At 47.3% G+C, this 20729-nt stretch overlaps 1 pseudogene; it reads left to right on the top strand.

The window, feature by feature from the left end:
- Positions 1 to 18283: 18283 nt before the first annotated feature.
- Positions 18284 to 18804, top strand: LOC145339666 (ferritin, heavy subunit pseudogene; annotated as a pseudogene).
- The last annotated feature ends 1925 nt before the right edge of the window (positions 18805 to 20729 follow it).

Raw genomic sequence — 20729 nt, 5'->3', positions numbered from 1 at the left:
CAGGGGACTTGAGGTAAAGGAACACTAAAGAAGGAGCGACCACATTATGATTGATTTTACGTTGTGGTTTCAGGGGTAGAAGCTGCAATCAGATTTAACGATATGGGAATTAAGTGATGGTAACTGCAAAGACATGAGGGAGGAGATGCCAGTGTTGATTGGGATGGATGCCTAGTAGTGAAGACAGTGGAACAGCAATGTCAGGAGTTTTGGGGATTATTCAGGTGGCACAATAGAAATTCATCCCAAGGAGAAGGTAACCTGCTGAAGGGAGGAGGAGGAGGCATCCATGGCTGATGATGGAAGTGAAGGACAGCATAAAAGCAAAGGAAATATTGGATTCTGTTCAGGGGAAGAGCTAGTCGGGGGGAGATACCAGCAGCAGCCAGGCCTGTGGCACCACATCTGATCTTACTGCCCAGCAGCGTGGTGGAAAGAGCAAGTGAGCCGTAGTAATTAGAGACTCACTAATTAGAGGCACAGACCAAAGCTTCACAATGGAGACTCCAGAATGTTTTGTTGCCTCCTGTTGCCAGTGTCAAGGACGTCACTGAGCATTTACAGGACATATTGGTGCCGACGACATAAGCAGGAAATTTAAGCATTTAAGTCCAGCAAGGGGCATGCATGCGGCAGGTTGTAGTGGGCTGCTCTTGGACGTTGCTTCGGGAGTTGCCTATTGCTTCATGTCGTTAGTGTGCTTAAACTGGACCATCTCAAGGGCAACATGACAGCTCAGAGACTATCTCTGTTGCTGTGCGGACACATGGATTTGGGCCTGTGTCTGTGGGAGTTTGCACGTTCTCCCCATGGTTGCGTGGGTTTCCTCCGGGTACTCCGGTTTCCTCCCACATCCCCAAAGATGTGCTTTTAGGCTGATTGATTGGGTACTAAATTGTCCCTAAATTGGACCTCCCTGATCCTCGCACATTAGGCGTAGACTAAAATCATGAATAGGTCACTGAGACAGTGGGACGGCGGCGCGGGCTCGTTGGGCCGAAGGGCCTGTTTCCCGTGCTGTGTTGTTCTTTGTTCTTTGTTTGTTCTTTGAAAAGGGATGAGGTCCTGAAGTGTGATTATAGAGAGTTAGGCAACAGGCTAAAGTGCTGGATATCGAGGGTAGTAATTTCTGCACTGCTACACGCAACTGAGAGCTGCAATAGGTCAATTAGGCAGATGAATATGTGGTTTGAGAACTGGTGCAGGGGGCAGGGATTTAGATTTTTGGATCATTGGGAACTTTTCTGGGGAAGGGGTGAACAGTTCAAGAGAGACAGGTTACACCTGAACTGGAGGGGGACTAACTTCCTGGCGGGGAGATGTGTTAGAGACACTTGGGAGGGTTTAAACTAGTTTGGCAGGGAGGTGGGATCCAATGCAGAAGGGAAGGTTGAGGACAGCAAAGAAGTTAAAGAGTGCACATTAGGTAGTAAAGACAGTTTCAGTGATGCTAGTACCATAAAAACATAAGAACATAAGAAATAGGAGCAGGAGTCGGCATCTAGCCCTTCGAGCCTGCCCCGCCATTCAATAAGATCATGGCTGATCTGTCGTGGCTCAGTTCCACATTCCCGCCCTCTCCCCATAACCCTTAATCCCCTCGCTTATCAAAAACCCATCAACCCATGTCTTAAATATATTTAACGAGGTAGCCTCCACCACTTCAATGGGCAGAGAATTCCAGAGATTCATCACCCTTTGAGTGAAGAAGTTCCTCCTCAACTCTGTTCTAAACCGCCCCCCCTTTATCTTGAGGCTGTGCCCCCGAGTCCTACTGCCCTTTCTGAGCAGGAAGAATCTCTCTACCTCTATCCTATCCATCCCATTCATCATCTTATACATCTCAATGAGATCTCCCCTCATCCTTCTAAACTCCAACGAGTACAAGCCCAGTCTATTCAGCCTCTCCTCATAGCTCAACCCCCTCAACTCCGGTATCAGCCTAGTAAACCTCCTCTGCACTCCCTCCAAGGCCAAAATATCCTTGCGCAAGTGCGGCGATCAAAACTGCACACAGTACTCCAGCTGCAGCCTCACCAGTGCCCTGTGCAGTTGCAGCAAGACCTCCCTACTTTTATATTCAATCCCCCTCTCAATGAAGGCCAGCATCCCATTCGCCTTCTTGATCACCTGCTGCACCTGTAGGCTGGGTTTTTGCGACTCATGCACAAGGACCCCCAGGTCCCTCTGCACCGTCGCATGCTGCAGTTTTTTGCCCTGTAAGTAGTAGTCCTTCCTACCATTATTCCTACCAAAGTGGATAACCTCACACTTGCCAACATTGTATTCCATCTGCCAGGTCCTCGCCCACTCGCTCAGCCTATCCAGATCCCTCTGCAGACTTTCTACACCCTCCGCACAATTTGCTGTTCCACTCATCTTTGTGTCATCAGCAAATTTTGACACCTTATACTCGGTTCCCTCCTCCAGATCATCTATATAAATGGTAAATAGCTGAGGCCCCAGCACTGATCCCTAGGGCACTCCGCTCGTCACCAACCGCCAATCCGAATAACACCCGTTGACCCCCACTCTCTGCCTCCTATTTGACAACGAATCCCCTATCCACTCTAACACCCTACCCCCAACTCCATGCCCCCTAACCTTCTGTAACAACCTTCTGTGCGGCACCTTATCAAACGCCTTCTGAAAATCGAGAAACACCACATCCACCAGTTCCCATCTATCCACCGCACTAGACACATCCTCATAGAATGTCAATAAATTCGTCAGACACGACCTCCCCTTAACGAAACCGTGCTGCGTCTGCTCTATCAAACAATTCCCCTCAAGATGCCTCGCTATTTTCTCCTTGATGACGGATTCTAACATTTTACCTACAACAGACTTTAAACTAACCGGCCTAAAATTCCCTGCCTTTTGCCTGCTACCCTTTTTAAACAGCGGCATAAAATTAGCCGTTTTCCAATCTTCCGGCACTTCCCTGGAATCCAGCGATGTTTGGAAAATAACCACCAAGGCATCCACTATCACCTCCGCCATATACTTCAGAACCCTTGGATGCATTCCATCCGGTCCTGGGGACTTGTCCACCTTCAGTCCCTCTAGTCTGTCGAGCACCGCCTCTCTAGTAACAGTAATGTCATTAAGACCCTCCACTCCTACCATCTTTCCATTGTTAACATCCGGCAAACTATTCGCGTCTTCCTCCGTGAAGACCGAAACAAAAAAGTTATTCAAGGCCTCAGCCATTTTCTCATCCCAGACAGATCAGGCAAAGGCAAGACAGAGAGCAAGGGGAGTCCAGATTAAACTGCATTTATTTCAGTGCAAGAGTCCTGATGGGCGATGCAGATAAACTCAGGGTAGTGGGACAGGGATATTATAGCAATTACAGAAACATGGCTAAGGGAGGGACAGGACTGGCAGCTTAATGCCCCAGGGTATAGATGCTGTAGGAAAGATAGAACAGGAGGTAAGAGAGGAGGGGGAGTTACACCTTTGATCAGGGAAAGCATCACGGCTGTACTGAGAGGGGATATATCCGAGGGTTCGGTCACTGAGTCTATATGGGTAGAACTGAGAACTAAGAAGGGGGAAATCACTTTGATTGGGTTGTACTATAGACCCCCCAAACAGTCAGTGGGAAATTGAGGAACAAATATGTGAGGAGATTACAGATAGCTCCAAGAGAAAAAGGTGGTGATAGTCAGAGATGTTAATTTTCCCAACATTGACTGGGACAGCTCTAGTATTAGAGGGTTGGATGGAGAGAAATGTGTTGAGTGTATTCAGGAGGAATTTCTCATTCAGTATGTGGATGGCCCGACTAGAGAGGGAGCAAAACTTGACCTCCTCTTGGGAAATAAGGAAGGGCAGGTGACAGAAGTGTTAGTGAGGGATCACTTTGGGACCAAAGAACAAAGAACAACCCGGCACAGGAAACAGGCCCTTCGGCCCAACGAGCCCGCGCCACCATCTTAACAAAGCATTTTCCTGCACCTACCTTGACCCGTGTGTATATGAATGGTACCCCTAATGTAACCAGATTCAGGGGAGAATAGTGTAGGGTCAATTTGTTACACCAATCAGCCTAAGAGCACATCTTTGGGGTGTGGGAGGAAACCGGAGCGCCCGGAGGAAACCCACGCAACCACAGGGAGAATGTGCCAACTCCCACAGACACAGGCCCAAATCCATGTATCTGCACAGCCAGCAGTGATAGTCACTGAGCTGTCGTGGTGCCCGTCTGCTGGTCCAGGATTAAGCACACACAACGACACGAAGTACTAGGCCACTCTCGAAACATCCAAGAGCAGCCCACGCACGACCCACCGTGTGCATGCCCCTCGCTAGACAACAAGGTGGACCGACACCTGTGGATTAAAAGAGACAAAACATTAACATGTAATATTACATTTCCAGTATCGACCCGAGGCTCTGACCCTTTTTAAAACCATCTCCTATAACCCTCCATCCCTGTTTCACTCATGTGTCTATCTAAATAAACCTTAAACAACTCCAGCGTATTTGCCTCCACCACCTTACTCGGCAGCGCATTCCATACCCCCACGACCCTCTGTGTGAAAAACATCCCTCTAGTATCCAAATTATACCTCTCTCCCCTCACCCTCAGCTCGTGACCCCTCGTGATATTTGTCTCTAATCCAGGGAAAAGCCTGCCACTGTTGACTCTATCTATACCCTTCATTATTTTATACACCTCTATCAGATCCCCCCTTAATCTCCGTCTTTCTAAGGAGAAGAGCCCCAGTTTTCCCAATCTTTCCTCATATCCCAGTCCTTCCATACCAGGCAGCATCCTGGTAAACCTCCTCTGCACTCTCTCCAGGGTCTCCACGTCCTTCAGTGACCATAATTCTATTGGTTTTAAGATTGTTATGGAGAATGATAGCACTGTCCCAAAAGTTAAAATTTCTAAATTGGGGCAAGACCAATTTTGATGGTGTCAGGCAGGAACTTTCAAAAGTGAATTGGGGGAGTCTGTGGGAAGGAACAATAAGCCGGGTAAGTTTCAAAAGTGTGTTAACCAGGGTTCAGGGTAAACATATTCCTCTTAGAGTGAAGGGCAAGGCTGGCAGAAGCAGGGAACTCTGGATGACTCGAGATATTGAGGCCCTGGTGAAGAGGAAGAAAGAGGAACATGAGGTGCATAGGCAGCTGGGATCAAGTGAATCACCTGAAGAGTATAGAGCGTGTAGGAGTAGAGTCAAGAGAGAAATCAGAGGGCAAAACAGGGAAACAAGATTGTTTTGACAGATAAGTAAAAGGAGAATCCAAAGAGCTTCTACAAATATATAAAGGGCAAAAGAGTAACAAGGGGGAGAGTAGGGCCTCTTAAGGATCAATAAGGTCATCTATGTACGGATCCACAAGAGATGGGCGAGATCCTAACTGAATATTTCTCATCAGTATTTATTGCTGAGAAAAAAAAACATGGATGTTAGGGAACTTGGGGAAATACATACTGATGTCTTGAGAAATGTACATATGACAAAGAAGGAGGTGCTGGAAGTCTTAAAGTGCATCAAGGTAGATAAATCCCTGGGACCTGATGAAATGTATCCCAGGACATTGTGGGAGGCTAAGGAGGAAACTGTGGTTCCCTTATGGAGATATTTGAATCATCGATAGTCACAGGTGAGGTGCCTGAAGATTGGAGAGTGGCAAATGTTGTGCCTTTGTTTCAAAAGGGCTGCAGGGAAAAGCCTGGGAACTACAGGCCAGTGAGACTCACGTCTGTGCTGGGTAAATTGTTAGAAGATATTTTGAGAGACAGGATCTGCAGGCATTTAGAGATGCAAGGACTGATTAGGGGCAGTCAGCATGGCTTTGTGAGTTGAAAACCATGTCTCACAAATTCAATTGAGTTTTTTGAAGAGGAACCAAGAAGGTAGATGAGGGCAGTGCAGTTGATGTTGTCTACATGGGCTTTAGCAAGGCCTTTGACAAGGGACCACATGGTAGGTTGTTGCATAAAGTTAAATCTCACAGGATCCAGGATGAGGTATCTAAATGGATACAAAAAATTGGCTTCTTGACTGAATCAGGGGGTGCTTCTGAGAGTTGTTTTTGAAACTGGAGGCCTGTAACCAGTGATGTGCCTCAGCGACCAGTGTTGGGCTCACTGTAATTTTGTAATTCATATCATTGATTTGGATGAGAATATAGGAGGCACAGTTAGTAAATTTGCAGATGACATCAAGATTGGTGGCACAGTGGATAGTGAAGAAAGTTATCTCCAACTGCAAAGGGATCTTGATCAATTGGGCCGGTGGGCTATCAAATGGCAGATGGGAGTTTAAGTTAGATAAATACAAGGTAATGCATTTTGGTCGATTGAACCAGGGCAGGACTTAATCAATTAATGTTAAGGTGTTGGGGAGAGTTACAGAACAAAGACATCTAGGGGTACGTGTTCTTAGCTCCTTGAAAGTGGAGTCACAGGTGGACAGAGTGGTGAAGAAGGCATTTGGCATGCTTGGTTTCATCGATCAGAACATTGAATACAGGAGTTGGGACGTCTTGTTGAAGTTGTACAAGACATTGGGAAGGCCACACTTGGAATACTGTGTACAGTTCTGGTCACCCTATTATAGAAAGGATATTATTAAACTAGAAAGAGCGCAGGAAAGATTTACTAGGATGCTACCGGGACTTGATGGATTGAGTTATAAGGAGAGGCTGGATAGACTGGGACTTATTTTCTCTGGAGTGTAGGAGGCTGAGGGATGATCTTACAGAGGTCTATAAAAGAATGAGGGGCACAGATCAGCTAGATAGTCAATATCTTTTCCCAAAGGTAGGGGAGTCTAAAACTAGAGGGCAGAGGTTTAAGGTGAGAGGGGAGAGATACAAAAGTGTCCAGAGGGGCAATTTTTTCACACAGAGGGTGGTGAGTGTCTGGAATGAGCTGCCAGAGGTAATAGTAGAGGGGGGTACAATTTTATCTTTTAAAAAACATTTAGATTGTTACATGGGTAAGATGTGTATAGAGGGAAATGGGCCAAATGTGGGCAATTGGGATAAGTTTAGGGGTTAAAAAAAAGGCAGCATGGACAAATTGGGCCGAAGGGCCTGTTTCCATGCTGTAACCCTCTCTGATTCTATGAGGACAGACCCAGAGTCCTCAGACGCTCCTTGTGCATTAATTCTTTCATTCCCTGGTTCATTTCAGTGAAACTTCTCTGGACCCTCACCAAGGCCTGCACATCCTTCCTTAGGTACGAGGCCCAAACTTGCTGACAATATTCTGAATGTGGTCTGACCGGAATCTTACAAAACGTCAGCAGTTACACCCCGGCTTTTGTGCTCTTGTCATCTCCAAATGAACGCTAGCAAAGGAACCGCTATTACAGCGAATGAATATTGAAAGATGACCCTCCATTATTACCAACTTTCCGCACCTCGCTGACCCTCAACTCCCCATCTAGGCTGCACATTTTCGACTTTGAGTATAAAAAGTGTTGGATTGAGTGGGGTTAATTGAACTGTTTGTTTAGTGACTGTAACTGATGTGAGTCTCCATGGATCTGATTAGTGTGCCTGGAGGGTTTTCCCTCTTCTATTAATAAGGAATTCCGTTCAATGTGGTGTCCGCGGGAGAGATAACTCGGACACGAACTGAGATCAGCGGCTGTGGAGAGAGAGGGAGGGGGAGGAGAGATCAGAATCTGGGAACAATGGATCGGAATGTTCCAACAATGGATCAGAATCTGGGAACAATGGATTGGAATGTTCCAACAATGGATCAGAATCTGGGAACAATGGATTGGAATGTTCCAACAATGGACAGGAGTTTATTCTTTTGGATTTCTTGGTTTACTGCAGATGATTGGTGGATAACAACAACTGATCGGATTGAATTTCTACTGAAGGCGATTCAATGTTTTTACTATCCCTTCCTGGCGATTGTTGGTGTTCCGGGTAAGTCTCTGGCTGGAATTGTACCACACTGATTGTCACGTTAATTGGAGCAGGTGAGGGGTGGAGCATGGCAACTTCTGTGGAAGACAGGCGGGATTTTGCAGCTTTGGGAAGAGTGAGACTGTGAAGTCATGCCCCGTGTGTTCAGCTCCTGATTCTAGAAAGGCTGTTTAACTGTATTGATTTTCTAGTCATTTACTGTAATGAGTTTGCTGCTCTTGATCCTGTTGATTCTCTGTATTAAATTATTAATCTTTTCAGTCACTGGCAGTTGTCTCAGGGTCTATGGGCTAGGATGTCTTCTGTGTGCTGTGACTTTCCAGAGACGTATCACGTCAAACACTATTCCTTCATAAGTAAAAGATTGAGACAGAATTCTTTTTACCCTCTACAGTGAACTGGTGTGATATGTAATCACCCACCCAGACACCAGAACACAGACTCCATTTTATTGGTCACCTGTGCACAGCAAGATCTCAGAGAGAGAGAGAATGTTTTGTAACGTTTATTCATTAGTGTCAAAAATATGAGAATATTAATATTGCAATGAAGTAACTGTGAAAATCCCCAAGTCACAACACTCCAGCGCCTGTCCACTGACTGAGAATTCAGCCTCAGAACTCAGGTACACACCTGATTTCTCATCTCTTGCAGCTCACCGGCAACAATGCTGCAGATTCAGTCTCCTGTCCACTGCCAGTGAGAGGCTGAATACATTATTGAAATATATTTTAAAACAAATTAAAGTGAATGAGCCGGGGGTGGAATTGTACGGCCTGACCGGGAGAGGTTGTGTCCGGTGAGGGAAACAGCTGGCCACATGAACACGGATGAATCGTGATGACCTGGCGAGTAAAACAGAAGGCCATTGAGGTCACCGGGCATGGTCGAGGGCAAAGGTAGGTGCCCCTTGGGCAACGCCCACTGGGCAGTACTGGGGGAGTGGGGCATGAGGTGGTGGGGTCAACAGGAGCAGAGCCTGAAGGTAGTGGGGCCTACTCTGAATGTAGTTGCTGGGTGGTAGAGGGTCCCATTAACACTCTACACACTGTCCATGGGAGAGGTGGTCCCCACTGCCACTTTGCACATGATTGGTTGGAACAAGAGAGCGGGGAGCGGGGAGCGGGGGGTCTCGCTGTCTCTCTGTATACACAGTGGGGTAGGGAGGGGGTCTCGCTGTCTCTCTGTATACACAGTGGGGTAGGGAGGGGGTCTCGCTGTCTCTCTGTATACACAGTGGGGTAGGGAGTGGGTCTCGCTGTCTCTCTGTATACACAGTGGGGTAGGGAGTGGGTCTCGCTGTCTCTCTGTATACACAGTGGGGTAGGGAGGGGGTCTCGCTGTCTCTCTGTATACACAGTGGGGTAGGGAGGGGGTCTCGCTGCCTCTCTGTATACACAGTGGGGTAGGGAGTGGGTCTCGCTGTCTCTCTGTATACACAGTGGGGTAGGGAGGGGGTCTCGCTGTCTCTCTGTATACACAGTGAGGTAGGGAGGGGGTCTCGCTGTCTCTCTGTATACACAGTGGGGTAGGGAGTGGGTCTCGCTGTCTCTCTGTATACACAGTGGGGTAGGGAGGGGGTCTCGCTGCCTCTCTGTATACACAGTGGGGTAGGGAGGGGGCATCGCTGCCTCTCTGTGTACACAGTGGGGTAGGGAGGGGGTCTCGCTGTCTCTCTGTATACACTGTGGGGTAGGGAGGGGGTCTCGCTGTCTCTCTGTGTACACTGTGGGGTAGGGAGGGGGTCTCGCTGCCTCTCTGTATACACAGTGGGGTAGGGAGAGGGTCTCGCTGTCTGTCTGTATACACAGTGGGGTAGGGAGGGGGTCTCGCTGTCTGTCTGTATACACAGTGGGGTAGGGAGGGGGTCTCGCTGTCTCTCTGTATACACAGTGGGGTAGGGAGGGGGTCTCGCTGTCTCTCTGTATACACAGTGGGGTAGGGAGGGGGTCTCGCTGCCTCTCTGTATACACAGTGGGGTAGGGAGGGGGTCTCGCTGCCTCTCTGTATACACAGTGGGGTAGGGAGGGGGTCTCGCTGTCTCTCTGTATACACAGTGGGGTAGGGAGGGGGTCTCGCTGCCTCTCTCTATGCACAGTGGGGTAGGGAGGGGGTCTCGCTGCCTCTCTGTATGCACAGTGGGGTAGGGAGGGGGTCTCGCTGCCTCTCTGTATGCACAGTGGGGTAGGGAGGGGGTCTCGCTGTCTCTCTGTATACACAGTGGGGTAGGGAGGGGGTCTCGCTGTCTCTCTGTATACACAGTGGGGTAGGGAGGGGGTCTCGCTGTCTCTCTGTATACACAGTGGGGTAGGGAGGGGGTCTCGCTGTCTCTCTGTATACACAGTGGGGTAGGGAGGGGGTCTCGCTGTCTCTCTGTATACACAGTGGGGTAGGGAGGGGGTCTCGCTGCCTCTCTGTATACACAGTGGGGTAGGGAGGGGGTCTCGCTGCCTCTCTGTATACACAGTGGGGTAGGGAGGGGGTCTCGCTGTCTCTCTGTATACACAGTGGGGTAGGGAGTGGGTCTCGCTGTCTCTCTGTATACACAGTGGGGTAGGGAGGGGGTCTCGCTGTCTCTCTGTATACACAGTGGGGTAGGGAGGGGGTCTCGCTGCCTCTCTGTATACACAGTGGGGTAGGGAGGGGGTCTCGCTGTCTCTCTGTATACACAGTGGGGTAGGGAGTGGGTCTCGCTGTCTCTCTGTATACACAGTGGGGTAGGGAGGGGGTCTCGCTGTCTCTCTGTATACACAGTGGGGTAGGGAGGGGGTCTCGCTGTCTCTTTGTATACACAGTGGGGTAGGGAGGGGGTCTCGCTGCCTCTCTGTATACACAGTGGGGTAGGGAGGGGGTTTCGCTGTCTGTCTGTATACACAGTGGGGTAGGGAGGGGGTCTCGCTGTCTCTCTGTATACACAGTGGGGTAGGGAGGGGGTCTCGCTGTCTCTCTGTATACACAGTGGGGTAGGGAGTGGGTCTCGCTGTCTCTCTGTATACACAGTGGGGTAGGGAGTGGGTCTCGCTGTCTCTCTGTATACACAGTGGGGTAGGGAGGGGGTCTCGCTGTCTCTCTGTATACACAGTGGGGTAGGGAGGGGGTCTCGCTGTCTCTCTGTATACACAGTGGGGTAGGGAGGGGGTCTCGCTGTCTCTCTGTATACACAGTGGGGTAGGGAGGGGGTCTCGCTGCCTCTCTGTATACACAGTGGGGTAGGGAGGGGGTCTCGCTGTCTCTCTGTATACACAGTGGGGTAGTGACAGTTGCCCTGCTGTCACTCTCCATGCAGAGTTGTGGGGAAGAGATGTGTGAGGGAAAGGGGAGTGATTGGTTCGGGTGGTGGGAGAGGGCTGGGTTTATATCTGGTTGGAGACGGCTCACGAAGAGCTGCAGTCTCACACTTGACGGGACATGGTGCATTTCCTTGCCCTGATAGTCATCCCAAATGCATTGCCTCACATTTTTCAGGTGTAAATTACATTTGCCCATTTGTCCAGCCTGCCCGTTCCCTTGGCATGGTGGCATAATGGTGAGCACTGCTGCTCCACAGCACCAGGGACGTGTGTTCAATTCCTGGCTTGGACCATATCTGTGTGGAGTTTGCACATCCTCCCCATGTCTGCATGGGTTTCCTCCTGGTGCTCCAGTTTCCTCCTGCAGTCCGATGACTTGTGGGTTAGATGGATTGGCCAGGATATACAGGACTTTGTGTCAAGGAGAATCGCTTGGGTAAATGCATGGGGTTATGGTGATATTGTCTGGGTGGGATTGTGCTCAGTGTGGACTAGGTGGGTCGAATGCTCTCCTTCTGCACTGTAGGATTTTATGATTCCTGTAATCTAAGGCTTTTCTCCTCAATATTTACCATACCATTAATTTTTGTATCATCTGCGAACGTACTGATCATACACCACACATTCATGTCTAGACCATCAATGTGCATTACAAACAGCGAGGGCCCCAGCATTGATCCTGTGGAACGCAACAGGACACAGGTTTGCAATCACAAATAAACCATCTTCGACCATCACCCTCTGCCTCCTGCCACTCAGCCAATTTTGAGTGTAATTTACCAAATTGCCCTGGTTCCAATCGGATATCATATACTTGTTCAGTCTTCCATGCAGAATTTTTTACAAAGCTTCTGTGAGGACGACATCAGCTGAACTTCCCTCAACTACGCATCCAGTTACCTCCTCAATATATTCTAGCAAATTGTTAGACATGCCCTCCCCCTGACAAAGCCATGCTGGCTAATGTCCATAAATCCTTACTTCTCAAAGTGGAGATTAATTGTGTCCCTCAGATTCTTTTCCAATCATTTCCCTATCGTGGATATGGTGATGATGGTGTCCTGGGCCTGATCTTGGATCTCTCCAGGCCACCTTGCAGGATGGCACTATGGCACATTGATTATCACTGCTTCCTCACAGCATCAGGGATCCTGGTTCAATTCCTGGGATTCCATCAGCATTAGTGAAGCTTTGTTTTTGCTTTGTTCCATTCTTACATGTAACCTGTTGGGATGTCCCCCATTACAAGAACGTGTCGTATTCCTTGTGCATGAGTCGCAAAAACCCAGCTTGCAGGTGCAGCAGGTGGTCAGGAAGGCGAATGGGATGCTGGCCTTCATAGCGAGGGGGATTGAATATAAAAGTAGGGAGGTCTTGCTGCAGCTGTATAGGGCATTGGTGAGGCCGCAGCTGGAGTACTGTGTGCAGTTTTGGGCGCCGCACCTGCGCAAGGATATTTTGGCCCTGGAGGGAGTGCAGAGGAGGTTTACTAGGCTGATACCGGAGTTGAGGGGATTGAGCTATGAGGAGAGGCTGAATAAACTAGGCTTGTACTCGTTAGAGTTTAGAAGAATGAGGGGAGATCTCATTGAGACGTATAAGATGATGAATGGGATGGATAGGATAGAGGTGGAGAGACTCTTCCCGCTCAAAAAAGACAGTAGGACTAGGGGGCACAGCCTCAAGATAAAGGGGAGGCGGTTTAGAACGGAGTTGAGGAGGAACTTCTTCACTCAAAGGGTGGTGAATCTCTGGAATTCTCTGCCCGTTGAAGTGGTGGAGGCTGCCTCGCTAAATATTTTTAAGAAGCGGGTTGATGGGTTCTTGATAAGAGAGGGGATTAAGGGTTATGGGGAGAGGGCGGGAAAGTGGAACTGAGCCACAACAGATCAGCCATGATCTTATTGAATGGCGGGGCAGGCTCGAAGGGCTAGATGGCCTACTCCTGCTCCTATTTCTTATGTTCTTATGAAAGAACCTAATTTGAGCAAATCCAGTTTCTTGCAAAACCCAAACTGAGCCTTGTAAATTCAGTCTCGATCACAGCAGTCCTGTAAACATCATCAAACTGCAAAAGTTCATTGGTAACGCCAGGGCACATTGAGAGGTGAAAGACTGATTTGATTTGACTTGAAATGATTTAGTTTATTATTTTCATATATAATAAATATGTGATCCAAGCCAGGAATCAATCCCAGGTCCCTGTGAGACAGCAGTGCTAACCGTTTAACCACCATGCTGCCGACTGAAGAACTTCTTCTCAGCTGCCATCAGACGTTTGAATGGACCCACATCACATTAAGATGATCCGTTAATACACTCTTGTTATGGTTGAAACATTACATTCTGCACTCTCTCCTTCTCTATATACCGGGTTACAGTGTTACCAATTTCACTGTAGGGCCAGGGAGATGGTGTCTGTGGGCCTGTTGTGGATGTCAGTGAGGTGTAGTGGATCCAGGCAATCTGGGAAGCTGGAACTGATTCATGCCATGACTAATCTTTTGATGCATTTCACAACGTTGGATATCAGAGTCACCAGACGATAGTCATTAAGGAAGGCTGTTTGGCTTGTCCTTTGTTACTGGCCTTTGTTTGAGTTTTTACCTGCTGCATAGATTAGCAGCCTTCCTGCTGAGAGGGGACTCACAGAGCTGCACTGGTCCAGTGGGCCGTAGTGGGACAGTAACAAACTTACTGGGTACTCTGGACACTCAGTATTCACTGAACCCTGAATCCTTCTCCCACTGTTGAAAGCAAACCGCAGTTTTGTGCCAATCGAGTGTGAAATTACTGTTTCTTCTTGAGTTGTGCTAATAGTGGTCACAATGCTGTGGTCTCCCCTCCAGGTACAGTTTTGTGTAAATATTATAGAGATTCAGTGCTGTCAAGGCATTAGGATCTCTCTCTGCCAAATGTTAGTATTATCCAGAGGGAAGGGTCAATCCAGCAATGTTTGGTACCAGCTCTGCTGCAGGGATTGTCAGAGAGCTGTCTGAGAGACAACAGATGACCACCTACATGACTGCAGCCTCGATGTTCTGACAGTGTTTAATCCCTCAGCCTCCCTACCCTCCAAATCCCAACAAGGTAGAGGGGCTATTTACTTGTAGCTGACTTAGTGTTAATGTTGTGGGCTCTCTGGAAAGCTCTCTCCCAAATGTATACCATAGAGCAGCATGGTGACACAGTGGTTAGCACTGCTGATTCACAGTGTCAGGGACCTGGGTTCAATTCCAGGCTTGGGTCACTGTCTGTATGGAGTTTGGATCTTCTCCCCGTGTCTGTGTGGGTTTCCTCCGGATGCTCCTCTTTCCTCTCACACTGCAAAAGACAGGCTGGATTTAAGAAAAAAAAGATTTGTGATTTTATATGTGTACACTTTTTATCTTTCAACACATCCTCAGTCTAAATGGTAACTTCTTTCCCTGAATCGTGTCTAATTTTATTTTTATTTCCCTTCCTGACAGTGAACATAATCACAATTGTGACCCTGACGAGCAGAAACTGTGGTCTGTCCAAATGTGTCACTCGTTACCTGGTGGCCATGTCAGTGGGGGATCTGCTGGTCATTATCCTCGACCTGATATTGAGGCACATCCCCATTCTTTATCGGGAACAGTTTGAATTCCTGCACTCACTCCCCGTGTGTAACATCCACGCCGTCCTGCTTTATGCAGCCACTGACTGTTCTGTCTGGTTCACCGTCACTTTCACCTTTGATCGATTTGTGGCCATTTGCTGCCCCAAGCTGAAAAGTAAATATTGCACTGAGAAATCAGCGACTGTGGTTCTGGGAACAGTGACGGCACTGAGCTGTTTAAAGAACATTTTCTGGTATTTTATGTTATTAAGTGGATATCGGCTGCTGAATGACCTCTGGTTTTGTGATTTCAGCTGGCATGTTATGGAATCTCCGGTCTGGACAGCAATCGAGTTCCTCCACCACATTCTAACCCCATGTGTCCCATTCATCCTGATTCTGCTGCTCAATGTTTTCACCGTCAGACACATTTTAGTGAGCAGCAGAGCCCGCAGGAGACTCCGGGCTCACAGCAGTGGGGAGAATCCCAGAGATCCAGAGATGGAGAGTCGAAGAAAATCCATTATTTTACTGTTTGTTATCTCAGCCAATTTCATCCTGTTATGGTCGGCATTAATGTTTTTTTTAATATGGCGTCGGATGTATGATTTGGGCTATCAGTCGGTATGGATAGATTATTTAGTTCTGAAATTTGGTTTCATGCTACAACTCACAAGTTGCTGCACAAACACTGCCATTTATGCTGTGACACAGACACACTTCAGACAACAGCTGAAAAATCTGCTGAAATATCCCTTTACTTCAATTTTTCAACTCATTTGAACCTTAATGAAATTACACCTACAAAACCCCTGACTCTTTCTATTCGACATTCAAATTATATAAAAAAACAAATAGCATCACAAAGACTAAAAGAGTGATAGATAAAGAGAGAGGGCAGTGAGAGTAACAGTGAGAGTAATAGAAAGACAAAGATTGACAGAGAGAGGGAAGGGCATAAATGCATGGAGCATGACAGATTTTGAAAGAGTTTCTAACAGATACAGCAAAAGAAACAGAGAGACTGAGGGAGGGAGAGACAGAGAGAGAGAAAGGACAGAGATAGATAGAAACTTGCACAAAGCAAGAAAAACTGGGACAGAGATTGGGGGAAATGGGGAGGGAGATGGACTGGGAATGAGAAAGGGAGAGAGATAAGAGGATGTAATGAGAGAGCTAGACTAAGATGGAAAGGGAGACAGAAAGCGAGGCAGAGAGAAACAGATTCAGAGACGGACAGTGACTTTGAAACAGTGAGACTGAATGAGTACAATCGACATTGCAAGAGCAAGAGACAGAGCGAGGTAGAGAAAGAGAAAGACAGAGAATTAAAAAGAGGGGGACATAGAAGGAGAGGTAGACTGAGATGGGGGAGGAGATAGAGAGGAAGAGTGTAGAGAGGAGATGAGTGAGGGAGATGCAGAAAGTCAGTAAGAGACACAAAGAAACAGGCAAAGAGGTAGAGAGATAGAAAGAGCGAGATACAGAGAGGGATGCACAGAAAGAGACAGAGGGAGACATACTTAATGTCTTTAACAATAACTATCAGGTGAATTGGAATATGAGCTCCCAGATTGACGCAGTTAATGTTGTCCAATCCCGGGACCTTGCAGCTGTATATAATATGGTGTGTCTTGGTGACTGAAACTCGGGGTGTGTACACTCAGGCCGTGGATGTGATGGACTGCCGGTTTTATGACGAGACTATTAAAACAGAAACTCAACTAATGTTCTTTGCACGAGTTCAAATCTCAGCACGGCAGATGACGGAATTTGAATAAATATATCTGGAATTCAGAATCAGCCAGTGACCATAAAAACATTGAAAATTTTCGGGGGAAAAACCACATCGGGTTCACCAATGATCCAGGGAATGAAATCTGTCGTCCGTATGTGGTTATGGGGGAAATCACACAGCCCATCGGCTATGGGGGAAATCACACTGCAGATTGGCTATGGTGGGAATCACACAGCACATTGGCTATGGGGGAATCACACTGCACATCAGCTGATCACGCATGGCAGGGCGTGTGTACTTGTACCCACTGATCACGCATGGCAGGGCGTGTGCACTTGTACCCACTGATCACGCATGGCAGGGCGTGTGTACTTGTACCCTCTGATCACACATGGCAGGGCGTGTGCACTTGTACCCTCCAGATACTGGAAATCATGGCAATCATGTAGCTTCTGTAAACTGATTAATTCATTGGCTATGCTTGAGGCACAGCTAGCTCAAAATAAACAGTGCTTAAAATGGACAAATCAATCAAATGTTCATGCAAATGGAGAGATTTACGGTGCCAGATTCTAGTTCAGCTTTAGAGGAGTTTATCTCATGATACACAGGAGTATAATTAATAGTTTTAGTCATCATTCTGTAATAGTATTGATGGAGTGGTGACTAAAACTAGAATTACACACCAAGTATTTTCGCTAAACCATTCACTAAACCATTCACTAAATACTTTCACTAAACCATTCACTAAACCATTCACTAAATACTTTCACTAAACCATTCACTGAATACCTTCACTAAACCATTCACTAAACCATTCACTAAATACTTTCACTAAACCATTCACTAAATACCTTCACTAAACCATTCACTAAACCATTCACTAAATACTTTCACTAAACCATTCACTGAATACCTTCACCAAACCATTCACTAAACTGTTCACTAAATACTTTCACTAAACTGTTCACTAAATACCTTCACTAAACCATTCACTAAAACGTTCACTAAATACTTTCACTAAACCATTCACTGAATACCTTCACCAAACCATTCACTAAACTGTTCACTAAACCATTCACTAAAACGTTCACTAAATACTTTCACTAAACCATTCACCCGCGCTCCTGATCTACAAACACCCGGTGCGGAGAGGGGAGGGTCAGGGCACCGATCTCCTCGTGAACCTGCTCCTGGGCCTGGCGAAACGCGCCATCAACAGGTCCAGGCAGCGGGCGATCGACGGGGCCGTCCGTCCCGACTGCCTGCCCCTCTACCGGGGCTACGTTCACAGCCGGGTGTCCCTGGAGAGGGAGCACGCGGTGTCCGCGGGCACAGTCGATGCCTTCCATGCCCGTTGGGCACCGCAGGGGCTGAGGTGCCTTATAGACCCCGACAATCACATTTTGATTTGACTCGTCTTAAGTTTCCTTTGTACTTTTCGTTTCTGTTTGGGCCGTTCCCCCTCCTTTTGGGGAGCTGCCCCCTTTTTACTTTGTCCAAACGTAATTTAAGTTTGTTTGCTTGGTTCGACCTGAAAGAACGACCCGAAAGACCGACAAGGCAGCTGTTTGATTGGTGAACAAGAATGGGTGGCCATGGGTGATGGTGTCATTTCCAGTTTTGGGCTCTTGTGTTGGGGATCTTGGGGTATAAATGCAAGTCCTTTGCTTGTGAAGTTTTAGGTCATTTGTGCTCATCTTATATTTGTAATACAGGGGTTTTCTTGAGTAAGCTGGAGGGGAGTGAAGAGAAGAAAAAAACATGGATTCCCAGAACTATCACCAGGATTGTGAAGCTGGTGTCAACAAGCAGGTCCACCTGGAGCTCACGGCCTCCTATCTCTACCTTTCTCTGACATCTTTCTTTGACCGGGATGATGTGGCCCTTGACAATTTCTTCCACTTCTTCAAACGTCAGTCCCGGGAGAAGCAGGAACAAGCGAAGAAGCTGATTAAATTTAACATTAAATGTGGAGGCCGCATTCTCCTCCCGGAAGTGAAGAAGCCAGAGAGGGATGAGTGGGGCAACGATCTACAGGCAATGCACGTAGCCCTGGATCTGGAGAAGAATGTGAACCAGAGTCTCCTGGATCTCCACCAACTCGCCACCACCCAGACTGACCCTCATCTGTGTGACTTTCTGGAGACTCACTTTCTGGATGAGCAGGTCAAGACCATCAAGCAACTTGGCGACCACATCACCAACTTGAAGCGTCTGGGACCCCTGAGAATGGGATGGGAGAGTACCTATTTGACAAGCTCTCACTGGAGGAGAGCGCTTAATGTGACATCTAGGATTGGATTGGAGATGGCTTTGCTGCTGTGAGATGTTTCCAATTCCACCTGGCCCATTGGGTTTCTACAGGAAGAACTTGTAGTGAGGAATTGAATTTGGATAAATTAAATAAAAAAAAGTTAACTGAAAAAAAAAGAGGTTCCACCCCCTCTCCCTCATTGGTCCCTGGATTCAGGACCAATTCCTGATTGACAATCTCTGACAGCCAATCAGTTATTGGGGCTGTCATTGCTGGTTTGGGTGCAGGATGTATAAATACCAGAGCTTGTAGTAGGAAGTGGCAGTTTGAGAGTTTTGTAGGTGACAGTGATAGTGAATGTGTCTTCCCAAGTGTGTGAGAACTACCACAAGGATTGTGAGGATGCTGTGAATAAGCAGATCAGCCTGGAGCTCTATTCCTCCTATGTTTACCTCTCCATGCTGAGACTTTGTGATGATTGGGGTTTAAATTTAAAATAATGTTCTGGTTGTGCTCTGAGCAGGTGCAATATCTTTACTGATGAATTTGGCTTTAAATGATAGTTGTTGCTGATAAATGTTACTGAGGGACAGGATCTTGTTAGCAGACTGCTCCCTGTCTGGAATAACTTGACCTGATTCTGAAGAGTTTCCATCTGAAACAGGCTCTGTGAAGCTTCTAACAGAAGATACATCTTTCTTTTAAAGAAGAGTTTAAATGTGCAGAGTGGACCAGACAGGCCTGAATCTATCCCCTTGGAGGGTTCATGAGCTACATGGATCTAATCCAATTATCCCACTTGGATGGAAGTAATCTAATTGGATGACCATGTGAATGTTCTCCTCCCTCTGCCATTTGAAATGGGTAAATCCTGTTGTACTGACCTTCCCCCAGGCTAAATCATCCCAGGAGCAATAAACTGGGTTGAATTGAAGTTCTTCTACTTGATTTGATTTGTTAGTGTCACATTCATACACAATTAAAAGTATTTTGTTCTTTGCTAGACAGATGAAACATACTCTTCATAGAGAAGGCAGAGTGCAGAATGTAGTGTTAGTCATAGCTAGGTTGTAAAGAAAGATCAACCTGATGCAAAGTAAGTCTGACAGCAGCAGGGAAGAAGCTGTTCTTGAATCGGTTGGTATGTGATTCCAGACTTTGATCGCTTTCTCTGGTGGCAGAGAGTGCCTGGGGTTTGTGGTCTTTAATGATGCTGGCTGCTTTGCCAAGGCAGCAGGAAGTATAGACCATCAATGGATGGCAGGCTGGTTTGTGTGATGGATTGGGCTACGTTCACAATCCTTTGTAGATCCTTGCAGTCTTGGGCAGAGCAGGCACCATACCAAGCTGTGATACAAGCAGAAAGAATGCTTTCTATGGTGCATCTGTAAAAGTTGGTGAGTTGGAGCTGACATGCTGAATTTGCCTAGTCCTCCTGAGAAAGAGGTGTTGGTGGGTTTCTTAACTATAGTGTTAGTGTGGAGGGTGGGACCAGATAGCTGGTGATCTGAACACCTAAAAACTGGAAGCTGTTGACCCTTTCTACTTCATCCCCATTGATGTGGACAGGGACATGTTCTCCTTTCCACTTCAGGAAGTTGATGTGACCAAAACAACAGATGATCATCAAGGGAGAGATTACTGTTTTCTCACTAGATTCTCTCTCGTTTCAATAATCTGTCTCATTGTTTGAGATCTGACCCACTACGTTGGTGTCATCAGCAAACTTGAAAGTAGAATTGGAGGGGAATTTGGCCACAACCCTTGGTGTATAAGGAGTATAGGAAGAGGCTGAGAACACAGCCTTGTGGGGCACCGGTGTTGAGGATGATCATAAGGGTGTTTTTGCCTATCCTTACTGACTGGTCTGTGGGTTAGGAAGCTCAGGATCTCCCTCTGTCACTGGATCCTGAAGCCCAGGCCAGAGTTTGGAGGTGAGCATTGATGTGAAAT

This window comes from Carcharhinus amblyrhynchos, unplaced genomic scaffold (assembly GCF_965287045.1).
Source record: "Carcharhinus amblyrhynchos unplaced genomic scaffold, sCarAmb.v2.hapA scaffold_599, whole genome shotgun sequence".
Classification (NCBI taxonomy): domain Eukaryota; kingdom Metazoa; phylum Chordata; class Chondrichthyes; order Carcharhiniformes; family Carcharhinidae; genus Carcharhinus; species Carcharhinus amblyrhynchos.
Note: the sequence above shows the minus strand (reverse complement) of the source record. Positions and strands in the feature narration are given on the sequence as shown.